Source organism: Dermacentor silvarum, chromosome 1 (genome assembly GCF_013339745.2).
Source record: "Dermacentor silvarum isolate Dsil-2018 chromosome 1, BIME_Dsil_1.4, whole genome shotgun sequence".
Classification (NCBI taxonomy): Eukaryota; Metazoa; Arthropoda; class Arachnida; order Ixodida; family Ixodidae; genus Dermacentor; species Dermacentor silvarum.
The window spans coordinates 279,260,171-279,276,543 of record NC_051154.1 but is presented as its reverse complement, the minus strand read 5'-3'; positions in this window follow the sequence as shown (position 1 = coordinate 279,276,543).

Here is a 16,373-nt window from a genome sequence, read left to right as displayed (position 1 = left end):
CCGCGAAGACCCTGTTGTGCGTGGTGCCGAAATTAGAGTTACTCTTGAGCCGCTCCACCAGCTCACGCTGTGACTGTGCTGTGTGTGCCGCGCAGACCTGTGACTTTTCCCCCCGCCGGAGCTCTCCGCATTACCGCAGCCATTGAGAACGCCAGACGATGATGGCGTTGGTGTATCTCGGCGCAAGATCAGCGCGAGGGCAGGTGGAGCGCCGATGACCGGTGCGACGAGATAGCGACACGTCCGCCGTAACCTAACGTAACCTAACCTAACCTAGCCTCCTCCGCTTGGCCGCTCGGCCGCTTAGACGCTCCGCTTCCGGTGTGAACGCATCTGTAAAGAGCAACTCTTAGGAGCCGTTCCTGCGGCGAGCGTCAGCGACGTAACCGAGCGAATGAGCACAGCGAAAATGAAATCGAATGCGGAGCGGGGCATGAAATATGCGAGGCAGAAAGCGGAGAGGAGGGTGCATGAGGCGGAAAGCGGAGGAGGGCATGGCGAAAGCGTGAGAAAGCGTAGCACGGCGACTATGGCTACCGAGATGGCGCCATAGTAGCGCGTGGCGTCTAAGAGGTCTGTCGGCCGTTTCTGCTGGGAATCGTGCCCACGCGTCACCAACACGCTGGCTCTCGTGATCTCCAGATTAGCGAGGCAGTCGCGCCATACTTCGCTCCCTTGGCAACGTGCCGCACGAGACAGGTTGTCCGCGCCAGCCAATATAACGTGAAATGAATACACGTATAGACCTTCGCTGAAATTTTGAATTAGGGAGTATGGTAACCGTCAGTGATATTTTTTCCTGTGAAGAAGAACTTTCACAGCACTTTTCACGGCCTTCTCAACCTTCTTCTAGGGTTTTTCCTGGATCATGCCTTTAAACAGCCCGATAGCGGTCCTTTCGTAAAGCTGTAGTTGGAAAGTTATTCACTTGAAGCTTTTTTTTTTTTTGAATAGCGGCTATGACTTTTCTCTCGAGCTTTCCTTGGTACATGACGACGAAGCCTTCTTTGTCGGCCTAGGCCACAGCAAGGCTGAGGTTGACTAGGTACGTCTACCAATTAATTAAAGAAGCGTTTTCAAACGTCTAGCAATAACATTGCTGAATAAATGCTTCGCCTAATAAATGCAGAGATAAAGACGTTTAAAAAAACATTTCGCTGCGTCACCGCAGGTTCAACCCCAATTACTATAATTCATGCATGCGGTTACACATCTGTCCTTCGCAAGGAAATGATGGCACGTTCACACCCAATTTAGAACCGTTATGCAAAACTTTGCTCACATGATCAGGAAGGCTACAATCTGTTACGAAAATTCTAAGTTTGTCTATCTAATTTATTTATTTATTTCGCAATGCCAGCCTGTTATACATGCCCTAGGCAGGACTGGGATGTACATTTAAATGTTTAACAACCTAATAAAATTGTGAAACACAAAAAGAATGTCAAAAAGAAGGTGGAAACAAGCAACGCGTCATCTCGTTACAATGCAAGAAAAAGAGAAGAAACAACAATGAAAAAAGGATCCCTCTTAAAAAAAGAGATAGGAAGGAAGATATAAAGGGTGTTTTGTGGCTAAAGCGCCCTTCCGCACGCCTGGTGGCATACAGCACATGTTTATATGGAAGCACACGCTGCACACGCTGCACAACGCTTACACACTACACACAAAACGTAACTAAGTCACCGGTGCTCTTAACATGTTATGATCTATATCAGTACGGTGAACGCCACCTAGTGGCGTTGGTATATGCCAGAATGCTGGCAGGGCGTCGTACAGACCACCGAAGCGTCGTGGTGCGCGTTAGAAATGCAGTACGTTTCACGTCCTAGCTCTCTGCATTAACGCTCGGCGATCTATCGTCGCGGAGCGTGCACAAAGGATGATACGTAGGTTACCTCAGAGCTTTGAGAAACACTTTCGTTTTCAATAAACACATGGCAGGGGTGCGTTCCAATCATGAAACCGTTGTTCGGGGAAAAACAACTGCAGGGTTAAATAATTGTTCGGGGGAGTGGTATGGTGCGAATACTCGTCTAACCTGAATGAACGTGATGAACGCGTTAGGCGCCGGCTACAAGATGCAATATACAATTTGTTGTCTAGTTTTACATGCTCCTGATGAATTAAATATAACATTTTCAGCCTCTCTCGATATCGCCTTTCCTCTAGGGTTTCCAGGTTTGCCTCCTGTAAAAGAGCGCTAACTCATGTATGACGGCGGTAGGAATTAAAAATAAACCTGACTGATTTCCGCTGTATCATTTCAATAATATTTATGCTTGCTTGGGTTGTAAGGGTTCCAGACAGAAGTAGCGTATTCTAACACTAGTCTGATGAAACTCTTGTATGCTAGTAATTTTATGTTACTTGTAGATTTAGCTAAGGTCCTCCTCAGGTATCCGAGTTTCTTCATGGCTTTTTTTTTCTATCCTAAGCTACATGGCTATTCCACCTAAGGTCTGATGTAATTACTGAACGAAGATATTTATACTCTGTAACAGAGGACAAATTATGCCTATAATGCTGTATACAAAAGGTACGGCTTCTTTTTCCGTGTAATGATCACCGATACTGGTTTTCTTAGGTTAGGTTGTCACACTAAGCACCGTGTCACTATTGCTGATAAAGATGAATTTAGGATCGTCTGATCTGCCTAACTGTGAATTCAATGATAAATTACGCAGTCATCTGCAAACAGCCGAATTTTACCTGGTATATTATTTACTATATCACTGATAAAGACTAGAAAGAGAGGGGGCCCAAGACTGATCCCTGTGAGATTCCAGATTGCACATCGGAGAAGTCTGATTTCCCATAATCAACAACGACTGTCTGTCGCCTGCCCGTAAGATACGCCTCAATCCAGTGAAGTAGTTGGTCGTTTTTGAGAATAGGTTTTAGCTTCGATAACAACTTTTGGTGATACACACGGTCGAAGGCTTTCTTAAAATCTGAGAATACCATGTCAATTTGGCCTTGACCGTCTAATGCTGCCGCAATTTCATGCACTGTTTCTAATGGTTGTGTTACGGTGGATTTACCACGACGGAAGCCGTGTTGCGGCTCGTCGCAGAGGCCATTACTTACAATGAAGACTGAGATGTGCTTAAATATTATGTATGTGTTCTATCAGTTTTGATGAAGTGCAAAGTAGGGATATAGGACGGTAAGAGGAGAGCAGTGAACGGTCGTCTGATTTACGGATGAGAATTATTTTTGCATGTTTCCAATCACGTAGAATTTTCTGCACATGAAAGTAATTTGTTATAAATAAAGCATAGATATTTGGTGCACCATTCGGCGTATCTCACCTAAAAAGCATCAGGTATTTCGTCGACGCCTGGCGACTTATTTATATCAAGATCAAGAAGCAAGGACAATACGCCTGCTTCGTTTACGTCTAGATCACCGATGGGTGGAATATCATTTAAAACAGCTATGCGCGGTGTCTTTCCATCATCGTTCGTGAACACAGAGCAAATACTTGTTAATGTGCATTGCAATTTTCAGTTTACCTGTCAGTATGAAACCATCCACACAGATATCAGACACGTGGGTTTTCTTCGGCGATAAGTACCGCCAGAACTGTGAATCGCCAGATCACTTTGAAGCCTCATCTTCGAAGCGATCGCGATGGGCCAAAGTGCATTAAAATAAGAGCACGTACAACTGTCTTTCAGAGCCTGTAAGAATACCTGCTGAAAAACAGTAGAACCCAAAAACAGTGCGTAGGACGCCTTCCTGTAGTGTATATATGACTGTGATAAATCAACAGCAAGCTACCGAGTTGGAGGCATCAACTTCAAGCAACAGAGCACTTTCGGTTTCTTGCTTGTAACATGCCAAAATTGTGCGGAAGGGAAACTAAGTTCTGTTTCTGTTGTCACTCGGTCTTATTCTGTCTTCAAAACTTATCTCTTAAGTAGTTCCACAAATAATGCGGTTTTTAAGGACTGAATTCATGGAAATATAGCATCACCATGAGTTTTTGTTCCGTGCAAGAAATAATTTTTATTGGGGGAAGTTGTGGTCAAATTGCATCACGTTCAGCCCTGACTCATCTACCAATAACTTTGCTTTTACTCCTTTCATTACGCTAAATTACAAACACTGAAATGAGAAAAACGTAAATGCCACAAAATTATGCTTACGAACACCCAAGTTTCACGTGCAATATGGCTCAAGGACTGTCCTTGTGATTGAGCGACGAGGTACCGTAGGTTAGTTGCAGCAGCTGCCGTGGGGGTTTGTTTTAAGCATAAAATGTCGCTCTAATAAATAGGTATGGCCTTAAAGCACCGTTATACGCTTTATTTTCTCACTCAAGGTTGTCGCGTACGTGACTTTGGAGCTTCGCTGAAAGCCTTGGGACTACTATTCTAAAAAGCAATGCCAAAACCAGGTTGTTACAGCTTCCACAAAAATGTCCATAAACACGCCGCAGGTAAGCACCATATTTTTTTTTTCAAATATAGCTAGCTTGAAAGAAGAATATCCGCCAAATTTATGCACTGCTGTAATATAGAGTATTCTGGCGTGAAAGATACTATCGAAAGCAGGCATGACTACGTGCATTCTGTTAACTAATAAATATGAAATATGCGTTTTTACATTTTAGCTCTGGGTTTCAAGTAATAACTTCTCTTTACTAAATGGAACCGGGTCTAGGATCAAGGCATGTGTGTTTAGTTAAAGTTCTGCAAGTATAGGGCCCATTTCAATGCAGTCCTTCCTAATAATAGCGCGAGAAAAATATACTTTCAATCTAATTCATGCTTTCGCGAAAAATTCTCAAGGGCAAAATAAGGTAGAACAAAGGCGAGCAGATCACACATATTTTACGAGTAACATTCTGAAAGCATTTTCTGAAAGTGTTTCCGAAAGTTTCATGAATGTATGCGTGCCTCATGTTGCAACTGGCTTCAATTTCGAAAGAGCGAAAATTTCTTCATTTCATCATGTACTAAGCTAAAGAGCAAGTCATACTTACTTTGTGATAATCCGTGAATAATATGCATTTATATAGTCCCGTCACCTCTTATAAGCTATTGCTTTAAGACATTGCGACCTTCTGAGAAATGTGGTAAATTTTTAGCTCACTCAATTTCACGACGCAGTATAAACTGTAATAAGTTGTGGCAGTCTATAGAGCTGTTACGTCGGGCAATGTGCCAACGTAGCACGCATTATTTATCCAATTGATTACTTGCTTCCTTATGTATATTCTAATGTTCAAGTATTGTTTCAGATATGCAATATTTTTTCTTTTATACGCATCACGAGAAGATTGCGCATGTTGTGCCATAGAACGCTTTACGAGCTACCATAACTTTATTAATAGTCTAGAGGGATTTGGGCGAATACCCCTGCCTGGGTGTCGGCCACGAGCCCTTGAGCTCTGGCGGCTTCCTCGGCCCGCTGGACGGCCCCAGAGTTGGTCTTCGAGGGCGGAGCTGAACAGCGTAGTTTCCCAGCGCGTTCGGTTCGAGGCTGCGTCCCCGTCTGGAAGCCCCATTTGTTTTCACTCCCATAACATGTGTTCCAGGGTTGCTCTTGCCTCACAAAACTTGCATTGGTTTGACGAATAAAGCTCTGGGTAACGGAGATTCAAGATCGCCGGATTTACAAACGTTCTTGTCTGCAGCTGTCGCCATGTGACCGCCTGTCTCTTGTTCAATTTCTGGTGTGGTGGCGGAACATTGCACCTCGCCAGTCCTGTGGTGTTGCGTTATTTCACTGTAACTCGTCAGGTGATCCTCCCACCCCTCACCAGACGTTGCGGCCGAGGCGGCGGTAGTGTGGTTGGCGGCTCGGTCCGTAAGCCCTCGAGCCTTCCCGTGCGCCGCCTCGTGGCCAGTGAGCGAGGTTGTGTGGGCGGGCGCCCATACGATGTAAACTTCTTTATTCTCGGTTTTGCCTGCGAGTAGTATTCGTAACGCCCTCGAGGGAGATGTGGCCCTTGGCGTAGTTGCGAACTGCCGTCTGGGAGTCGCTGATGATCGCTTCGGCCGCGGTGGCGGCCACCGCTAGCGCAATGGGCACCTCCTCCGCTGTCTCCGCGTGCACCATGCGTACCGTACCGCTAGTCTTGCAAGTGTTCTTGTGATCTACCACCGCAGCCGCGAAGCCGCGCCTGCGCGCGTACCTGACCGCGTCCACGAACACCGCGCCTTCACAGTTGCCGTACCTCCTCTGTACGTCCTGTGCTCTCTTTTCCCTTCTACCCTGTGGGCTGCTCGGTACGTCGACTTTGACGCCGTGTTGAGCGTGATAACCGATGCCTAACCTCTCTAGTATGTATCTGCCCGTCCTGCTCTTGGAAAGGCGTTCGTATTGCGCTATGTTCTGTGCCTCTATCAATTCTCACAGCGTATTGTGTAGACACAGATCGACTAACCCGTTCGTGCTGTGTTGATCGGTAGCCCTATTGCCTGTTGAAAGCCTTTTGGATTAAGCGTTCCATCTTTGTCTTCTCCGCAACCTGTCACTTGAGGTAGGGTGCCACGTACGTTATTCGGGTTATTACGAAGGCCTGAACTATAGTCTGATCATGCTACCTTCTTTCATTCCGCTGTGTCTGTTGGATATGCGTCTGAGTAACCTGACGGTCTGTGCGACCACACCTTCCATTCTCCTGATAGTCTCGCCATTATGTCCGTTGGCCGCGATGTGTAAGCCCAGAACCCGCATGCGTCCGACGGGCGCCCCGTAACCAGGGGCGCACGTCGGACGTCGTTAGTCCTGCGTCCCTACCGGGATCCTCGTCGTCGTCTCGCCGTTCGGCTTGCGGCCTCTTAGCGTAGGTCTGTAAACTAACAGTTCGGACTTTTCTGCGGAGCAGGTCAGTCCGGTGTGCTCCAAGTATTGTTCGACCGTCTCGATAGCACGTTGCAACGTGTATTACGAGGGGCGTTCATAAAGTCATATTATTAGCATAAAAAAAGAGAGAGAAAGAAACGAAATTTTATTGGAAGTTTATTCCTTATCTACATAACCTCCTCCCAAAGTCACTCTTTTCTGCCAACGATGCATGAGCTGCCGCAGTCCAGTGCTGTAGCACTCTTCATTTTGAGTGTTCAGGAAGAGCTGGACTTGAGCGATGACTTCTTCGTCGTCCCGAAAATGTTTCCCGCGCAGTGTGCTCTTCATGCGAGGGAAGAGGAAAAAGCCACTTTGTGCGAAGTCAGGTGAATATGGCGGGTGAGGCAAAATTTCGTAGCCTAAGGAGGCTGAATGCACTGCCCTGACATTTCTGAGTGAGCCGGTGCATTGTCATGGAGCAGACGGACGCCTTTCCTGAACTTTCCTCTACGCTTCTCCTTGATAGCACCTCGAAATTTGGTGAAAAAACTCGCAATAGTACTTTGATGTAATAGAAAACTTGGCCTTGCTGGCATAATCTGTGAAAAGAGCACCACGGCAGTCCCACAAGACGCTCAAGCATGATCTTGCCTGTTGACGTTACAACCTTGGCCCTTTCTGGCGCGGGTGATTTTGCGTGCTTTCATTGTTTGCTTTGAAGTTTAGTTTCGGGGTTATAATTGTGCACCCAACACTCTTCCTTGGTTAGGAGGCGTTCAAAAAAGTCGTCAGGGTCACTTTGACAAGCGACCCTGACGACTTCAACCTTTTCGCGGCTGCTTCCTTCCGCAAGTCTTTTTGCACTAACCTCAGCAAATGGGGAACCCAGCCCGTAGCCACTTTCGTCATATGCAGGCTGTAGTGAATTATATTTTGCACAGAGCCTGTGCTTACGTAAGCCTATCCTACTAATTCTTCAAAAGTTATCCGTTGGTCAACGAGTACGAGAGCCTCCACTTGTGCAGGAATTGTGGTTCACCTTTGAGAAAAGGGTGGCCACTTCGTTCTGCGTCGTCCAGGCTTGTTTGACCACATTGAAATCGTCTGCGCCATTTGACAAAGGTGTAATAGGCTGGGGCATTGTCACCGTAAACCGCTACCAGCTCGGCGTGATTTGTCTTCGCATCTTGTCCCTCTAAATAGAGAAAGCGGATCACTGCACGAGCTTAGACTTTCCCGATGGGTGCTGCCATTTTTGTTTTGGCCCCTAGTGGTGTTGCGCGGAAATATATAGAACATTAGTTTCATATTACGCTAAAACTAGACAGACGCACACACATTTTATGTATATTGTGCACGACTTATCTAAATCTGTCCCACTGATAATACGAACTTTATCAACGCCCCTCGTATATCTGGCCGTGGCAGCCCTCGGTAACCCACAACGTAATGCCGTCGGCGTAGGGCTGTGATTGAGCCCTTCGATTTCGTTTAGCTCAGGCGGCAACCCCCCCGAGAGCTATGTTGAAAAGCATCGGCAATATCACCGATCCCTGCAGATTGCCGGCGCTACCCAACTCTATTTGTTCGGAAGTAAGCTCCCCGTGAGTAAGCTTGGCCTTTCTTTACAGCTTAAAAATATTATTGCGGAGGCAAACGTAATAACATTATCATGAAGAAAGTATCTTGTGCCATCGCTCACAGACATGTCCCGCCACTTATTTTCTTAATAAAGAGTGCGCTACAGTTGGTTCATCATCGCTCATGGAGGTTCCTAGTTGTTTGGTAACTACGTCAAAAGGGGCATTGTTTATAGAGGCGTGTTCACAGTATAAATAATTGTGGAAGGTACTCTACTCAATTTAAATATATGATGCACAGTTCTTACGTGAAAGGGTCATTTGCATCATCTTCATTTTGACTTTGTCATCATTTAGCAATATTCATCTCATTGCTGTTATGCTATCTTCGTCATGCCGCCATGCACGTCGGGGACCTCGGCAAGCGAGTTCCATTGCAAAGTGCGACGATATCGGAGTATGTCGCATATTTATTTCGCATTTGAAATGTTGCAGGCCTTGCGGAGGCCCAAGCAAGGGCATTGTAAGGTAGATAGAATATAAAATATTGTATGTAAAATATTAAGAAAAAGCTTTGAAGACGCTTAAGCTTCGTCTTGAAGAGGGGAACGCGATAGTACTCAAAGATCCCTCACTGCTTCTCACACTTTCTGGACATTTGTAGCTTTTGTAACCTGAATGTGTTCCTGGAAACGCTGGCGGCGAACGCTATGCACGAAGGCGAGCTTTCTATTTATTTATTTTTCTTTCACCCACACGGTGGGCTCCACCGCTGCCGCAGATGCACGGAGGCGATCGCAATTTGGATTGTGTTGCAAGGAACCGAGCGGGGCGCACCGCGCCCACTGAGACAGACCTCAAACGGCAGCTGGGAAAAGGGTTTACGTTTGAAACAGAATTATGATTTATTGCGATAGCAATTATATGGACAGTCCAAGCCCATGTTGCCGTCACCGCCGTAGTAATGTTCCGTGTAAAGTCCAACGGCGGATAAATTCGTCGCCGCGCGACGCGCATTGTGTGTGTGAGTGAAATCGCGCGAGCGCGAGCCGGATACCGCAGCTTAATCAGGCGCCCGCGAGAGAGGAAGGCTGCCAGAAGGGCATGGTCTTCGTTCACGAGCGAGCAACGGGGAGGTAGCGACGGAGACGGGATGGGTGGTGGGGGGGGGGGAGGGGGGAGAGGGTGCGTTCTGCTTACACGGTTGCTGCTCACGGAGCTATCTTCAAAGCGATCTGCGATGCGCCACAGTGCATTCGCCGAGTGCTTCGTATGCGCTGCGCTTTCGACGTTTCGTTCGCGTTGAAGCGAGAGCCAGCGTGAAGGTCAATTTGCTCGCTGCTGCTGACTCATTTTATCGCTCCAGCGTTTTGACGAGCTCCCGCCGTCCTCGAGCGAGTTGTGTTCATGTTTACATCTGCGCGCGTGACACCGTGCTTGTTTGTTTAGTTAGTAAGTTACAACTTTAAACGGCCGATAAAACTACTATCCTTATTTCGTATCGCTGTCTACTATTTTGCTATCGAAATCGATGCTTTGCCCTTCGGGAGAAAATGTGACTTTTTTTCCGTATATTCACATTACAATCCGACCCTATCATGCCTGTAGGTTGTGTGTAAGTCGCACTTTACGAATCTATGACACATTTTGCTTCAATTACTTCAAATTCAATTACTTCACTAACGCCCATACGCCACGCGGAGTGCCTGCGTGGTTCGGGATGAATTTTCTCTAACGGACAATGCCGCCGACAGCGGCGTTGTATTCTGCGACACGGGATCGACCCACAACGCTGTCGCGTTAAAAACCAAAATACAGTACAAAATGTAACAATAATTTCGGAAAGAAATACAAAAATTAGAGTGTCACCTGCAGTAGTGGGTAAGTGCTACGAGGCAATATAGCCGAAGCACGGAAGTCTCAGAACGATCACTACAGAGTTTAAATAGACGTTCGTTTAGGAATACGGTGTGTCGGTGCAATTCTCGGTTGTTAATCGTAATATCGTCGACAGTCATTGTGACATAAGTTCTGTCCTAATTTTTTTTAGTGTCTTTTCCATAGCGCCAGATTTACGAATGTATGACGCATTTTGCTTTGAGAAATCAATTACTTGAGTAACGCGCCACGCGGAGTGCCTGCGTGGTTCGGGATGAATTTTCTCTAACGGACAATGCCGCCGACAGCGGCGTTGTATTCTGCGACACGGGATCGACCCACAACGCTGTCGCGTTAAAAACCAAAATCCAGTACAAAATGATGACTGAGTAATTCATCATGGTATCACTAGCATGTCTGATGTTGCTAGTTGCAATACTACCTTCCCACAATACTGGCCACGTGGTTCGGTGACCGACAAGCCCTGCTGGACACATGACCGGCATCGAGTGCCACCTATATTACCGGTTATATATGGTCTTCCTTCGTTGAAAGGAGCCATTGAGCACGGCAGTACCACAAGAATGCATACGTCTAATCTACTGTCCTGCTTCATGCAGGTGAGAAGGCGACACGATAAGTGTTTTAGATCTAGTAACCCCTTCTTGTTGGTGCTGCCGTGCCCGCGGCTTGTTCTTGTTGTTGCAGATGTTGTTTTACAGCGTAAGCTGTTATGGGCTCATTCCAATAGCCGTTTCTGGTCGCGATGATGCCACCGCCGCCCCGTAACCGCTATCGCCGGAAATGCGACAAAAAGTACCTGCTCTCCGCCGGGATCGAACCCAGGCCCGCTGCGTGGGAATCGAATACTTTACCACTGAGCCACGCAAGCGCCTGTAACAATCCACGCAAGCGCTTGCTAAATAAAAATTTAACTGGTATAATGGTGCTGCGATGAGTTAATCGCTGTTAATATTGAGGCATATAAAAGCATACGCGTCTCACGGGCTTCCTCTTGCCGTATTCTTTCACCTACACCAACTATAACACAACTATAATTAGCCTCTGTAAAGTCTTACAAATATCTCGGTATACATATTACTACCAACCTCTCATGGAATGTGCATCTAGAATACACATTGAATTAAGCTAACCACATGCTACGTTTTACGTATCAATTTTTCATGTCAACAGTTCTTGGTGTATCAGCTCTGTAAAACTTTGGCACATCTTAAACTCGAATTCGCCCTGCTCTATTTAGGACCATGTTGAATCAAATCTAACAGGTCTTGTAGAATCACATCGTACATGGTCACTCGTTTCATTTTGCCGAATTATGCGCATCATGTAAGTGTGTTCTCAATGAAACTGACTCTTGGACTGTGAGATTTGCCTCACGTGATACTTTTGTGGGCGTATGCCTCTTTCATAAGTTTACGACACGAATACTAACCCTTAAAGAATAATTATTGCTTCGTCAACTGAAACTATTCTTAGCATTGACCACCATATGACGGTCGGGTACCACGATTCAACTCCAAATCTTGCTTTCACTCATTCATACCACGGATTACGGCAACTGCCACCACCTTCCCGCCTCCATCACTGCCATCTGTCACGCCACTAATTTCAGCATGATTGTGAGCACTTACAGATGTACTCACCACTTCGCTCTCGAAAGTCTCTTGGCCTTGAGAATAAGGAAAGCAGATCAGACAATCAATCAATTAAAAATAAATGTGTAAGTAAATGAATAATAAATGAATAAAGAAATACAAATATACATACATACAAAAAACAATATACCAAACTCATACCAGAAGCTTAGAAAATATTGTCAGAAAATGTGGGCCGATCCTGGCGTTTATGCAGAAACGGTACAAGCGCAATGGCACATACCTCCGTGAACTAGCGAAGGTGAGCCTGACTAAGTCTAGCTTAGCAAGGTTAGGACTACTTTAAGTGTAGCTAAGCATGGTTGGGTCTACTTAAGCTTAGTCAGTCCTCAATAGGCAATCGATAGCCCATGAATAGCTTATCGATAATCTATCAATAATCAATACATTCCGAAAAATGCTGGGGATGACTTGGTAGTGCTTAGCCTAGTCCAAAAGCCAGGAATAGCTAGGTGCCCATCAGCTGCGCTGTCTCTATAGCATTGCGCGTCCAGTGTACGCTACGCTAATTTTTTAGGCCTACCATCATATTACTGCGGTAAATCAACTGCAAACTTCAGAAGTGGAAGCACTAACTCCAAGAGAAGAGATATTCGATTTCATGCGTACTTCAGTGTAGCAGCACGTCAAAACGAGGACACAGGATGACACAGACGGGACCAGCGCATTTCTTTTCTGTGACTTCCCTTTGTCCTGTGCTGCTACCATAGATAAGTTCCAACTCGCCCGATTCACAATCCCAGTTTAGTTCATTGTATTAGCAAGTGGAAATATAAAGAAGGGACTAGAATGAGATTAACTTCTTTTTAGAACTGTTCAAGTATCCTGTCTTCTAACGATATGTTTTATTTAGTATGCAGGCAATATTGCAGTTGTCTGATGAGATAACTTGAGCTGTTACAGGATCATATATGTTAGCATCTGTCCGGTAATCTTTACAAAGTAACAATGAGTTGTATTGCGGGGCAGTTACAGTTAAAATTTCGTCACGTTCGCAAGGCATGCCTTATGCTCGACCGCAAAGAGAACTTTGCTTGCTATTCCTACAACCACGCGGCAGTCCGCAAAACAGAACTCCGAAAAGGAAAGTTACAGCAACAAAATTATACGTTTTCAACGCACGCATATCACATTCAAAATGGGTCAAGGTCTGTCCTTGTGTCGCAGCGGTGAGATAGCGAAGGTTTAAAGCTGCAGATGTGGGTTCGTTTTAGGGCATAAAATGTCGCTGTACTCGATTTGTATGGCCTTCAAGCACCATTATACGCCTGGTATTACCATTCAAGGTTGTTGTAGAGATTATTGTGTGGCTTCGATAATACTTTGCGCGTACCATTATCACACACTAAGTAAATTACGGACATATTTTGAACTCTCCCGGCAAAATTTACCATAGAACCCTGCCGGTAAAAGTTACTTTCTCTGCTTTGTTGAGACAGCTGGCCTAGAAAAAGAACATTCGCCAAAGTTTGAACAGTGCAGCGTAGATAAAGTATTTTATCGTTCCAATTATTATCGTCTGCGGGTGTTAATAAGTGTGTTCTGGTAATAGGAATAAAAATATCTGTTACTACCTTTGAATCGTTTGCTTCAGGTAACATGTTGCCCTTACTGAATTGAATGGGGTGTGGAATGAACTCATGTGCATTTAGTTAAAATTATCCAAGCATAGGGCCTGTTTTAAAACCTGCCTCCCCATAGCGCGAAGCAATATGTTGTCTATCTAGTTTATATTTTCCTGAAACACTCCCTAGAACAAACGTAAGTAAAACAAAGTTGAGCAGAAGACAAAGTAATTTCATGAATAAGCTTTCGAACGATTATCTCGGAAGTATTTCCCAAGGCTCCTAGAAAGGGCGCATGCCTGAAGCTGTAGCCGACTTCAGTGAAGCTATAGGCTAGTGCCTTAATTTATTGCACTTACAATTCTTTGTCACGACATTGAATTGTCACTAAAATCAGACTTTCGTCGGCGAAATATAAACTTTCGCTTATCTCACATCATCCCTCGGTGTAAAGCTGTCCCAATCTGCGCAGCTGCCCTATCAGACAAGCTGGCAGCGTAAAGTGCATTAGTTATCCGTTTGAGCTCTTGCCTTCGTATGTGATCATGACGTTCGCGGAAAGTTCGAGAGAGTATTATTATTGCCTGTATACTTAGTGCGACGAGTAAATAGTGTACACTGTTTATTGCATTATGTATCAAAAATAATATTACGGAAGCATACACGTCATAAAATATCGTATGGGAAAAACACAGTACCCAATTTCTCACAAACATTTCGTGCCCCTTATCTTGGTAATGAAGAGCCTGCTAGAAGCGGTTATTCAGCATTGATTTCAGTTTATTCTATCAGCATAGTTGAGCAGTAATAAACTTATGAAACACGAGAGTAATAAAAGCAAATAAAGTACAGACAATTTAACCAAAAGTAAAATATTCAGGACAGGAAAAATTATAATTATAGCATAGCGTCAACAGGAACGGCATATAGAAAATATTGTGGGCATTTATGAAGCTTCCGGCGCTGGTGAAGAAGTGCTGCTCTGGACACCAGTTCGTACTCCTGGCTGTGTTGAGATGAATGTGGTGTGTTTTATGGCGCAAGGGCCAGTTATGGCCAAAGAGCGCCATGTCAGTGTTTGTGAGTGTTGCAGTGGAGCGATGAATTCTGAGAAGTAGATGAAGCGTGGCTGTAAAGGGGCCTAAAAATAATCGCTGTAAAGTGCGTAAAATATAAAGGTACTAAAATCATGGAAATGACTAATGAGGTGTACTATGAAGGGAAGAATGCGTTGAGAAAGAATGACACGACATTTAAAATATTTAAGATGCAGTAATTGGTAAGAAGCACTACTGCCTATACAGAGCCCTTGAATCACAAGGGCCTGGAGGCATGTGCTATAAAAACTACCATCACAGCGGCATCCTCTGGAGAGAGGATGCGCTACGAACTCATTGGGCTAATAACATGAAGGACCACATCGTTCAAGAAATCGACGACTGCTTTGTCGTTAAAAAGCGGTTCTTCACCAAGAAACATGATGGGATGAAGAGGCAGATGATATCGGTACGCTTGAGGAAAATATTCTTTCTCTCTGTTTCAGCTTCCCGACACTCCACGAGGACGTGGAGGACAGTCCGCCTCTCACCACATCTACCACAGGTTGGTGGTTCATCACCAGTAAGCAAAAAATTGTGGGTGCCATATGTATGTCCTATTCTTAGGCGACAGAACAGGACATCAGCTCGTCGTGTTTTCGTTATGGGGGGCCAGAAGCCTAACTGTGGTTTTATCAAGTGAAGCTTATTATTTCTTTCCGCGTCCCATAAGCGTTGCCAGTGGCTTCGCAGTTTCTTTCGCAGGAAAGGCTTCAAATCTGTTGCGGGAACAGCAGCTGTAGGGAGATGTAACGCCTGAGATGTAACTGATGTGGCCATTTGGTCTGCTCGAACATTACCCTCAATGCCTCTGTGGCCCGGCACCCAGCATATAATCACATGCTGGTTAGAGATATATGCTTTACACAGGACGGAATAGAGCTCATTAAGTACAGGGTTTTTGTGTTTACAGAGTGACTTCAATGCTTTCACGACACTTTGGGAGTCTGTAAATATGACAGTTTTTTGAAGTTTTGATCTCATTATGTACTTTACAGCCGATAATAGTGCATAGGCCTCAGCCGTAAAGATACTTGTCTCCGGGTGCAGTACACCGGATTCCGAAAAGGATGGACCAATGGCTGCATAAGATACCCCGGCATGTGACTTGGAAGCGTCTGTGTAAAACTCTGTACACGAGTATTTAGATTGGAGTTCTCGGAAATGCATTTTAATGTGTGCCTCTGGCGCGTGTTTCGTAACTTCTATAAATGATATGTCACAATCTATGAGCTGCCACTGCCACGGAGGTAACAGTTCCGCTGGCGCCATAGGACGATGATCAAGCAGCGGAACACCCATTTCCTCACTAAGATTTCTCACACGCAAAGAGAACGGCTTTCTCGCTGCAGGTCGATTGTGGAAGAGTGTGGCAGCAGTCACATCGTTTATTGTTGAATAAGACGGATGTTCAATATTTGCTTGTACTTTCAGAAAATATGTAAAACTGCTGTATGACCGCTGCAGATGAAGCGACCACTTATTCGACTCTACGTAGAGGCTCTGGATTGGACTTGTCCTGAAAGCACCAGTCGCGAGACGGATGCCCAAGTGGTGAACGGGGTCTAGGATTTTTAATGCACTTGGCGTTGCGGAATTATAAATTATAGACCCGTAATCAAGGCGTGAAAGGACAAGACTGTTATACAAGTTTAAGAGACACTTTCGATCACTGCCCCATGTTGTGCGCGATAGAAGCTTTAGGAGGTTCATTGTCTTCAGGCACTTTGTCCTCAAGTACTTAAGATGAGGGATAAACGTCAGCTTGGAATC